Source organism: Cetorhinus maximus, chromosome 34 (genome assembly GCF_964194155.1).
Source record: "Cetorhinus maximus chromosome 34, sCetMax3.hap1.1, whole genome shotgun sequence".
NCBI classification, from domain to species: Eukaryota; Metazoa; Chordata; class Chondrichthyes; order Lamniformes; family Cetorhinidae; genus Cetorhinus; species Cetorhinus maximus.
This window is the reverse complement of record NC_135912.1, coordinates 5,298,155-5,309,997: the sequence shown is the minus strand read 5'-3', so window position 1 is coordinate 5,309,997 and position 11,843 is coordinate 5,298,155.

Sequence of the window (11,843 nt, the reverse complement as noted above, 5' to 3'; positions counted from 1 at the left end):
GAAGAGGCTTCGAGGCTGCTGGGGCCAGCTCGGGCCTCAACACGTTTGAGAATTGCACAGGCATTAGCTCTTGGCGGAATCTCACTCTTCCACTCTGAATGAAATCCGGCTTTTTAAAAGCGATACTTGGTCGCCCACGAGCGCAAGGTGCCAATCATCCTGCCGTGTGCAGACATTCTGCACAGGAGGAGGCCATTCAGCCCATCGCGCCTTTGCCGGCTTTTTCGCAAGAGCTATCCTATTAGTTCCACCGGCCCCCTGCTCTGTCCCCATCGCCCTGCAAATTGTTCCCCTTCAAGTACTTGAAAAGGCACAGCCGCGTACTCTCTCACACACTCACACACACTCACAATAGCTGTGTTGCTCAGTTCAGCTGTGCAACCACTGAACAAGCCTTGACAATGGCCTTACATCCTGCAAGCTCCTTTAAAAATGCTTTACAAGAATTATGAGCAATCAACGTGTACCAGAAAGCCTCGGTTAATGCCGGCAGGAATGGCACAGCCACAATGCCACCCTTAAGTCACAGGGACAAAATCAAGATCCAAAGAGGTTGGCAGGAGACAGCCACCTACTATTTTACAGACAAGGTGATTTCCTGCGCTGGTGTTAACAGGTTGGTCTATCCTTGGCCTCCTCCTGTTCCTCTACATGCTGCACCTTGGCTACATTATCTAAAAGCACAACGTTACTCCCCACATGTACACTAGCGACACCCAGCCCTACCTCACTGCCACCTCTCTCGACTCCCCTACTGTCGCCAAGTTATCAGACTGCTTATCCGACATCCAGTACTGGATGAGCTGAAATTTCCTCCAATTAAATTTTGGGAAGGCGGAAGCCGTTGTTTTCGACCCCCCACTCCAAACTCTGTTCCCTAGCTAGCGACCCCATCCGTCTCCCTGGCAACAGTCTGAGATTAAGCCAGTCAGTTCGCAACCTTGGCGCCACGTTTGATCCTAAGATGAGCTCCGACCACACGTTCGCGCCATCACCGAGACTCCCTATTCCCGCCTCCAGGATGTCACCTGACATTGCCCCCTGTCTCGGCTTATCTGCTGCTGAAACCGTGGTCCAGGCCTTTGCTCTGGTCCTGACCATTCCAACACGCTCCTGACTGGTCAACCCTCCATAAACCTCGAGGCCATCCAAAACTCTGCTCCCCGTATCTTAACACACAACAAATCCTGCTCCCCTACGCTTGCTGAGCTACATCGCAGTAAAGCAACATCTTCACAGAATCATAGAATTGTTACAGCACAGAAGGAGGCCATTCGGCCCATTGTCTCCGCGCCAGCTCTCCGAATAAGCAATTCACCTAGTGCCAGCTGCCCCTCCTTCTCCCCGTAACCTTGCACATTCTTTCTTTTCGAATAACGATCTAATTCCCTCTTGAATACCTCGATTGAACCTGCCTCCACCACACTCTCGGTCAGTGCATTCCAGACCCTAACCGCTCGCTGTGTGGAAAAAGTTTCTCCTTGTGTCTCCATTCCTCCTTTTGCCAATTACCTTCAATCTGTGCCCTCTCCTTCTCGATCCCTCCAACAATGGGAACAGCTTTTCCCCTTTCTACTCCGTCTGGAACCCTCGTGATTTTGAATAATTTTGACCTTGAATAATCTTGATTTTAAAATCCTCGTCCTTGTTTTCAAATTCCCCTCTGGCCTCGCCTACCCCCCCCATCTCTGTAATCTCCTCCTGCCTCAGTACCCTCCCAGATCTCTGGGCTCCTCTAATTCCAGCCTCTTGTGCACCCCCCCGATTATAATTGCTCCACAATTGGTGGCTGTATCTTCAGTTGTCTAGGCCTCAAGCTCTGGAATTCCCTCCTTACACTAACTCCTTGAAGAGACTACCAGTTTGACCAAGCTTTTGGTCACTGATCCAACATCTCCTTATGTGGCTTGGTGTTATGTGGCTCCAGTGAAGCACCTTGGGATATTTTATTCTGTTGGAGGCATAATATAAATATAAGTTGTTGTTGGTTGTTATGTGCAGTTACAATGACTAGTTGTTAGCCAGGCCTGCCCCTTTAAGATAAAAGCAAAATACTGCGGATGCTGGAAATCTGAAACAAAAACAAAAATAGCTGGAAAAACTCAGCAGGTCTGCGGAGAGGAACACAGTTAACGTTTCGAGTCCGTGTGACTCTTCATCAGAACTAAGACATATAGAAATGAGGTGAATTATAAGGTGGTAGAGGGGGGTGGGACAGGTAGAGCTGGATAGAGGGCCAGTGATAGGCGGAGGCAAAGAAGAGATTGCCAAAGATGTCGTAGACAAAAGGACAAAGGGATGTTGACGGTGGTGATATTAGCTGAGGAATGTGCTAATGGTAACATTAAGGGTAGAAAGCAGGACGAGCAAGTGACAGATAGCCCTAGTGGGGGTGGGGTGGGGGGAAGACTGTTTTTCAGCTATGGGGAAGTGTTAACAACAAGACCTTGGGTAACTTCTGAGCTAATTATCCTGCTGGTTAATTCCCCTGCATTGGTCCCTGATGACATTGTTCCTTAATCCCCACCCCCTGCCCCACCACCGCCTACCACACTCTGGGCTATATTCCGTACTGAAGAAATTTTTTAAGGAAAATGTTGAAGAAATTTTCTTCTAGAGATTGTGTTCCTGTAGCGCCTTTCGCAATGGGACATCACCCAAAGCAACTTGCAGCCGGCGAATTTCTTTTCGAAGTGTTAAGTAGGAAACGCGGCAGCCAATTTGCGCACAGGCAGAACCGCAACGCGACAGTGACCAGATAATCTGATTTTCTGCGATGCGGACTGAGGGATAAATATGAATCAGGACACTGGGGAGAATTCCCCTGCTCTTCCGGTAATGCCACGGGATCATATCCGCACAGACGGCGGGGGTGGGGTTCCTTGGCCTAACGTCTCGACCAAAGGACGGCACCGCTGACGTGTAGCACTCCCTCAGTGCTGGCCTGGATTGTCTGCTCATGCCTCTGCAGTAGGCCTCGAAACCGTGACCTCCTGACTCCGAGTCACGTAAAATGGCCACAATCAACAAAATGGCTGACTGACAGCTGTGGAGTTTTACAGATTCTCAGAGAGCAAGAGAGAAGGAAAGAGAAAGAACAGAGAGAAAGAGAGAAAGAGAGAAAGAGAGAAAGAGAGAAAGAGAGAAAGAGCGAGAGAGTGAGGAGGAGAGAGAAAGAAAGAGAGCGAGAGAGCGAGGAGGAAAGAGAAAGAAAGAGAAAGAGAGAGCGAGGAGGAAAGAGAAAGAAAGAGAAAGAGAGAGCGAGGAGGAAAGAGAAAGAAAGAGAGAGCGAGGAGGAAAGAGAAAGAAAGAGAGAGCGAGGAGGAAAGAGAAAGAAAGAGAGAGCGAGGAGGAAAGAGAAAGAAAGAGAGAGCGAGGAGGAAAGAGAAAGAAAGAGAGAGCGAGGAGGAAAGAGAAAGAAAGAGAAAGAGAGAGCGAGGAGGAAAGAGAAAGAGAGAGCGAGGAGGAAAGAGAAAGAGAGAGCGAGGAGGAAAGAGAAAGAAAGAGAAAGAGAGAGCGAGGAGGAAAGAGAAAGAAAGAGAAAGAGAAAGCGAGGAAGAAAGAGAAAGAGAAAGCGAGGAGGAAAGAGAAAGAGAGAGAGCGAGGAGGAAAGAGAGCGAGAGAGAGCGAGGAGGAAAGAGAGCGAGAGAGAGCGAGGAGGAAAGAGAGCGAGAGAGAGCGAGGAGGAAAGAGAGCGAGAGAGAGCGAGGAGGAAAGAGAGCGAGAGAGAGCGAGGAGGAAAGAGAGCGAGAGAGAGCGAGGAGGAAAGAGAGCGAGAGAGAGCGAGGAGGAAAGAGAGCGAGAGAGAGCGAGGAGGAAAGAGAGCGAGAGAGAGCGAGGAGGAAAGAGAGCGAGAGAGAGCGAGGAGGAAAGAGAGCGAGAGAGCGCGAGGAGGAAAGAGAGCGAGAGGGAGCGAGGAGGAAAGAGAGCGAGAGGGAGCGAGGAGGAAAGAGAGCGAGAGGGAGCGAGGAGGAAAGAGAGCGAGAGAGAGCGAGGAGGAAAGAGAAAGAGAGAGAGCGAGGAGGAAAGAGAAAGAGAGAGCGCGAGGAGGAAAGAGAAAGAGAGAGCGCGAGGAGGAAAGAGAGCGAGAGAGATCGAGGAGGAAAGAGAGCGAGAGAGAGCGAGGAGGAAAGAGAGCGAGAGGGAGCGAGGAGGAAAGGGAGCGAGAGAGAGCGAGGAGGAAAGAGAGCGAGAGAGAGCGAGGAGGAAAGAGAGCGAGAGAGAGCGAGGAGGAAAGAGAGCGAGAGAGAGCGAGGAGGAAAGAGAGCGAGAGAGAGCGAGGAGGAAAGAGAGCGAGAGAGAGCGAGGAGGAAAGAGAGCGAGAGAGAGCGAGGAGGAAAGAGAGCGAGAGAGAGCGAGGAGGAAAGAGAGCGAGAGAGAGCGAGGAGGAAAGAGAGCGAGAGAGAGCGAGGAGGAAAGAGAGCGAGAGAGAGCGAGGAGGAAAGAGAGCGAGGAGGAAAGAGAGCGAGGAGGAAAGAGAGCGAGGAGGAAAGAGAGCGAGGAGGAAAGAGAGCGAGGAGGAAAGAGAGCGAGGAGGAAAGAGAGCGAGGAGGAAAGAGAGCGAGGAGGAAAGAGAGCGAGGAGGAAAGAGAGCGAGGAGGAAAGAGAGCGAGGAGGAAAGAGAGCGAGGAGGAAAGAGAGCGAGGAGGAAAGAGAGCGAGGAGGAAAGAGAGCGAGGAGGAAAGAGAGCGAGGAGGAAAGAGAGCGAGGAGGAAAGAGAGCGAGGAGGAAAGAGAGCGAGGAGGAAAGAGAGCGAGGAGGAAAGAGAGCGAGGAGGAAAGAGAGCGAGAGAGCGAGGAGGAAAGAAAGAGAGAGAGCGAGGAGGAAAGAGAGCGAGAGAGAGCGAGGAGGAAAGAGAGCGAGAGAGAGCGAGGAGGAAAGAGAGCGAGAGAGAGCGAGGAGGAAAGAGAGCGAGAGAGCGAGGAGGAAAGAGAAAGAGAGAGAGCGAGGAGGAAAGAGAAAGAGAGAGAGCGAGGAGGAAAGAGAAAGAGAGAGAGCGAGGAGGAAAGAGAAAGAGAGAGAGCGAGGAGGAAAGAGCGAGAGAGCGAGGAGGAAAGAGAGCGAGAGAGCGAGGAGGAAAGAGAAGAAAAGAGTGCGAGAGAGATCGAGGAGGAAAGAGAAGGAAAGAGAAAGAGAGAGATCGAGGAGGAAAGAGAAGGAAAGAGAAAGAGAGAGAGCGAGGAGGAAAGAGAAGGAAAGAGAAAGAGAGAGAGCGAGGAGGAAAGAGAAGGAAAGAGAAAGAGAGAGAGCGAGGAGGAAAGAGAAAGAAAGAGAACGAGAGAGCGAGGAGGAAAGAGAAAGAAAGAGAACGAGAGAGCGAGGAGGAAAGGGAAAGAAAGAGAACGAGAGAGCGAGGAGGAAAGGGAAAGAAAGAGAGAGCGAGGAGGAAAGAGAAAGAAAGAGAGCGAGAGAGAGTGAGACCCACTGATGCACGGCGGAGACCTTGACCTTATTACATTAAGATCATTTTTTTTCCTGCTATTTTGTACAACCCATAGAACGTGACAGGCGTTGTTTACAAGGACGGTAAAGCCCCGCCCTCTGCGACTCCGACCCCCTTTCGCGAATTTGCTTACCCGCGCAAAAGTCTTCGTCCGCCACCCACTGCGGGTCCGAATATCCACTCATCTGCAGTTTGGAAAATAAAAAATAAATGTTCAGAAAATGCCGCAAAAACGAAAAGCTGCCAAAGTAAAGCTTTAAAGGAAGAAGGTATCCACAGTGAACTCCCTGCGGTAGAAAGTACTCACAGCACGTGTGTGTTATCTATTTGCATGTGAGTGTTCCTCGTTGCTGCTGATCACAGTCCACCTCCACTGTCAAGTGTGTGACAGATTTCACATTTTTCTTGTTTTATTAAACAACCCCCTCCAGTAAATTTCTCTTTACGTTTATTAAAAACATAGTTTTTATTGCCTTTGATCCTTTTTTAATACAGGTAAAATTCTAGGTCCCAGCCATCCTATCTAATTGACTCCCATTGCAAAGTACGTTTGTCATTCGCGATCTCGCCGTTTTGCTAAGGCTTCCCGGGAAGGTGACCCCCTCCCCCCTTGCGAACGGCGGGACTTTACTGTACAGAAGGAGGCCATTCAGCCCATTCGAGTCCATCCCACCAGCCTTCTGTAGATTAATCCATTCGGTCCCATTCCCCCCCCCACCCCCCCCGCTCTAACCCTGCGAGTTTATTTCCCTCAAGAATCCATCCGATTTCCTTTTGAAATCATTCATCATCCCCACTTCCACCCCCCTCGTGGGCAGCGAGTGCCAACTCATTACCACTCGCTGCGTTTTTAAAAAAAAAAGATCTTCCCTCATATTCACCCGTATTTGCACCTCTTGCTCAAAACCTTAAATCTCTGTCTCCAATCCTTGTGCTAATGGGATTAGCTTTTCTTTGTCTAATTTATCTAAATCTGTTGTAATCTTGTACACCTAGAGTCATAGAACAGTTACAGCACAGAAGGAGACCGGTTGGCCTCTTGTGTTTGTGCCTGCTCTCTGCAAAAGCAACTCACCTAAGCGTACTTCCCCATGGCCTGTAAATTCTTCTTTTCCGACAATGATACGCTTCCCTTTTGAAAGCCATGATTGAATCTGCCTTCTCATTCGCTCGGTCTGTGTTCTCTCTCTTTCTTTCTTTCTTTCTTTCTTTCTTTCTCTTTCCTTCTCTCTCTCTCCATCTCTCTCTCTTTCTCTTTCCTTCTCGCTCTCTCTTTCTTTCTCTTTCCTTCTCGCTCTCTCGCTCTCGCTCTCTTTCTTTCTCATTCTCTCGCTCTCTATCTCTTTCCTTCTCGTTCTCTCGCTCTCTCTCTCTTTCTTTCTCTTTCCTTCTCGCTCTCTCTCTCTTTCTTTCTCTTTCCTTCTCGCTCTCTCTCTCTTTCTTTCTCTTTCCTTCTCGCTCTCTTGCTGTCTCTCTTTCTTTCTCTTTCCTTCTCGCTCTCTCGCTCTCTCCTTCCTTCTCGCTCTCTCGCTCGCTCTTTCTTTCTCTTTCCTTCTCACTTTCTCTTTCTTTCTCTTTCCTTCTCATACTCTCTCTCTTTTCTTTCTCTTTCCTTCTCGCTCTCTCTCTTTCTTTCTCTTTCCTTCTCGCTCTCTCTCTCTTTCTTTCTCTTTCCTTCTCGCTCTCTCGCTCTCTCTCTCTTTCTTTCTCTTTCCTTCTCGCTCTCTCGCTCTCTCTCTTTCCTTCTCGCTCTCTCGCTCTCTCTTTCTTTCTCTTTCCCTCTCGCTCTCTCTTTCTTTCTCTTTCCTTCTCATGCTCTCTCTCTTTTCTTTCTCTTTCCTTCTCGCACTCTTGCTCTCTCTTTCTTTTACTTTCTTCCTCGCTCTCTCTTTCTCTCTGTTCTTTCTCTTTCCTTCTCCCTTGCTCTCTGTGAATCTGTAAAATTCCACAACCATCAGTCAGCCATTTTGTTCATTGTGGCCATTTTATGTGACCACAGCACTGGGACATTTATGACAGAGTTGACTGCACACGGATATCATTTGAGCACTTTCAGTGCAACAGAGACACAGCCATGGAGATGCTGCGGCACAGCCATGGAGACGCTGCGGCACAGCCATGGAGACGCTGCGGCACAGCCATGGAGACGCTGCGGCGCACGGCCATGGAGACGCTGCGGCACACGGTGCCAAACAGGAGGGAATTGTTCCCTTTAGGACTGATGTTTGGTGCAGAAAAGACATCGGAGATGGGACTGCTGATGAGGGATTTTTCAGTTACGTGGATCGATTGGAGAAGCTGGGGTTCTTCTTCGAGAAGAGAAGGTTGAGAAATTTACTAGAGGTGTTCAAAATCAAGTTGGAGAGAGACAGAGTATATAGAGAGTGAAAAAAACAAAAAACTACTGCGGATGCTGGAAATCCAAAACAAAAACAGAAATACCTGGAAAAACTCAGCAGGTCTGGCAGCTTCGGCGGAGAAGAAAAGAGTTGATATTTCGAGTCCTCATGACCCTTCAACAGAACTGAGTAATATCAGGAGAGGGGTGAAATATAAGCTGGTTTAAGGTGGGGGTGGGTGGGGGGAGAGAAGTTGGGGGGGGGCGGTGGTTGTAGGGACAAGCAAGCAGTGATAAGAGCAGATAATCAAAAGATGTTACAGACAAAGGAACAAAGAGGTGTTGAAGGTGGTGATATTATCTAAGAGAATGTGCTAATTAAGAATGGATGGCAGGACACTCAAGGTACAGCTCTAGTGGGGGTGGGGTGGAAAGACTAACAGGGCATTAAAGGTATAGATTTAAAAATAATGGAAATAGGTGGGAAAAGAAAAATCTATATAAATTATTGGAAAAAACAAAAGGGAGGGGGAAGAAACGGAAAGGGGGTGGGGATGGAGGAGGGAGTTCAAGATCTAAAGTTGTTGAATTCAATATTCAGTCCGGAAGGCTGTAAAGTGCCTAGTCCAACCCTCGGACAACCTCGGACGGCCCGCTTCTCCTCCTACCCAAACTCCACAAACAGAACTGTCCCGGCAGACCGATCGTGTCAGCCTGTTCCTGCCCCAAGGAACTCATTTCTCGTTATCTTGACTCCCTTCTCTCTCCCCTTGTCCAGTCCCTTCCCACCTACATCCATGATTCCTCTGACACCTTACGTCACATCAACAATTTCCAGTTCCCTGGCTCCAACCGCTTCCTCTTCACCATGGACGTCCAATCCCTCTACACCTCCATCCCCCACCAGGATGGTCTGAGGGCCCTTAGCTTCTTCCTTGAACAGAGGCCCGAACAATCCCCATCCACCACTACTCTCCTCCATCTGGCTGAACTTGTTCTCACACTGAACAATTTCTCCTTTAACTCCTCTCACTTCCTCCAAATAAAAGGTGTGGCTATGGGTACCCGCATGGGCCCCAGCTATGCCTGTCTCTTTATGGGGTATGTGGAACATTCCTTGTTCCAGTCCTACTCCAGCCCCCTCCCACAACTCTTTCTCCAGTACATCGATGATTACTTCGGTGCTGCTTCACGCTCTCTTTGGGACCTGGAAAAATTAATTAATTTTGCTTCCAATCTCCACCCTTCCATCATTTTCACATGGTCCATCTCTGACACTTCCCTTCCCTTCCTTGACCTCTCTGTCTCAATTTCTGTTGATTGACTGTCCACCAATATCCATTACAAGCCTACTGACTCCCACAGCTACCTCGACTAGAGCTCCTCACACCCCGCTTCCTGTAAGGACTCCATCCCATTCTCTCAGTTCCTTCGCCTCCGTTGCATCTGTTCTGATGATGCTACTTTCAAAAACAGTTCCTCTGACATGTCCTCCTTCTTCCTTAACCGATGTTTTCCATCCACGGTCGTTGACAGGGCCCTCAACCGTGTCCGGCCCATCTCCCGCGCATCCGCCCTCACGCCTTCTCCTCCCTCCCAGAACCATGATGGGGTCCCCCTTGTCCTCACTTATCACCCCACCAGCCTCTGCATTCAAAGGATCATCCTCCGCCATTTCCGCCAACTCCAGTATGATGCCACCAGCAAACACATCTTCCCTTCACCCCCCCGGCGGCATTCCGTAGGGATCGTTCCCTCCGGGACACCCTGGTCCACTCCTCCATCACCCCCTACTCCTCAACCCCCACCTATGGCACCTCCCCGTGCCCACGCAGAAGATGCAACACCTGCCCCTTCACTTCCTCTCTCTTCACCGTCCAAGGGCCCAAACACTCCTTTCAAGTGAAGCAGCATTTCACTTGCATTTCCCCTAACTTAGTCTACTGCATTCATTGCTCCCAATGCGGTCTCCTCTACATTGGAGAGATCAAACGTAAACTGGGCGACCGCTTTGCAGAACACCTGCGGTCTGTCCGCAAGAAAGACCCAAACCTCCCTGTCACTTGCCATTTCAACACTCCACCCTGCTCTCTTACCCACATGTCTGTCCTTGGCTTGCTGCATTGTTCCAGTGAAGCCCAGTGCAAACTGGAGGAACAGCACCTCATCTTCCGACTAGGCACTTTACAGCCTTCCGGACTGAATATTGAATTCAACAACTTTAGATCTTGAACTCCCTCCTCCATCCCCACCCCCTTTCCGTTTCTTCCCCCTCCCTTTTGTTTTTTTCCAATAATTTATATAGATTTTTCTTTTCCCACCTATTTCCATTATTTTTAAATCTATACTTTTAATGCCCTGTCAGTCTTTCCACCCCATCCCCACTAGAGCTGTACCTTGAGTGTCCTGCCATCCATTCTTAATTAGCACATTCGTTTAGATAATATCACCACCTTCAACACCTCTTTGTTCCTTTGTCTGTGACATCTTTTGATTATCTGCTCCTATCACTGCTTGCTTGTCCCTACAACCACCCCACCCTCAACTTCTCTCCTCCCCCCACCCCCCCACCTTAAACCAGCTTATATTTCACCCCTCTCCTAACTATACTCAGTTCTGTTGAAGGGTCATGAGGACTCGAAACGTCAACTCTTTTCTTCTCCGCCGATGCTGCCAGACCTGCTGAGTTTTTCCAGGTAATTCTGTTTTTGTATATAGAGAGTGGCTGTTCCTGTTGGCAGCAAGGTCAGGAACCAGATGATACCAGTTTAAGGTGATTGTCAAAAGAAGCCATGGCGACATGGGGAAATCCTTTTTTTACGCAGCGAGTGATTAGGATCTGGAATGCACTGCCCGAGGGAGAGGCGGAGGCAGGTTCAGTCATGGCTTTCAAGAGGAAATTGGATGGTGAGGAGAAAATAACTTGCAGGGCTATGGTGGAGGAGTGGGCCTAGCTAAATTGCTCTAGCAGAGTGCCGATACTGGCTCGATGGGCTGAATGGCCTCCTTCGGTGCAGTAACCAAACAGTCCAGCACTCCCTCAGGCCGTGCACTCCACATCCTAACCACTCGCTGTGCTTAAAAACAAAAACGCTTTTCCTCGTTCTATCAAATCTCCCCTCAAAACTCCTTTGCTCCTAACGTCGTAGCCAAAGATCCCGCCCATCCCTGGAACTAATCGGTAATTCTCTTCTGCACCCTCTCGCGGATACTTGCTATAAAGCGTGGCGACCGCAAAAGGACACGGCACTCCTGCCGGGGCCTAACCAGACCTTTTTATAAAGGTTCGGAGTGTTGTTTTCTGCTGTTGTACTTAATACCCCTATTTATGGAGCCCAAGGTCACTTGTGCTTTGATAACCACTCTCCCAGGATGTCCTGCGCAGATCGATGCCCAGGTCCATCCCTCCGTCCCTGCACACTCTTTAGAACTGTGCCCGTAAGCCTCTGTTGCCTCGAATGGGGGTCAATTCACTTTTCTTCAGCTCGTGTGGACTAGAAAGTGCAGGGGGGGGCGGGGGAGAGCTCAAACTACTGATCACTGTGCAGGCCAGTGATCGCCCTTGAAAGTGTGGGTGAACACCCGTTGACTGAATCATAACCGTTCTATTGTTAAATTATAGTTTTTGTCTGTAATTATCCTGAGACTATGTTTTTAGTTTCCCCCGACCAGCAATCATGGCAGCACCCACACAGCCGCAGGAGTGGGAGGAGGCCATTTAGCCCCTCCTCCAGGCTGTTCTGCCATTCAGTGAGGTCGTGGTTGACTGTGACCAGACCCTACGTTTGTTTTCTATTCATTTAGATGTGGGCATCGCTGGCTAGGCCAACATTTATTGCCCCTAATTGCTCTTGTTCTGAGGGCATTTATGAGTCAATCGCTTTGTTGTGGGCCTGGAGTCGCTTATGGGCCAGGCCGGGCCAGGAGTCGCTTGTGGGCCAGGCCAGGCCGGGCCAGGAGTCGCTTGTGGGCCAGGCCAGGCCGGGCAAGGAGTCGCTTGTGGGCCAGGCCAGGCCGGGCAAGGAGTCGCTTGTGGGCCAGGCCAGGCCGGGCAAGGAGTCG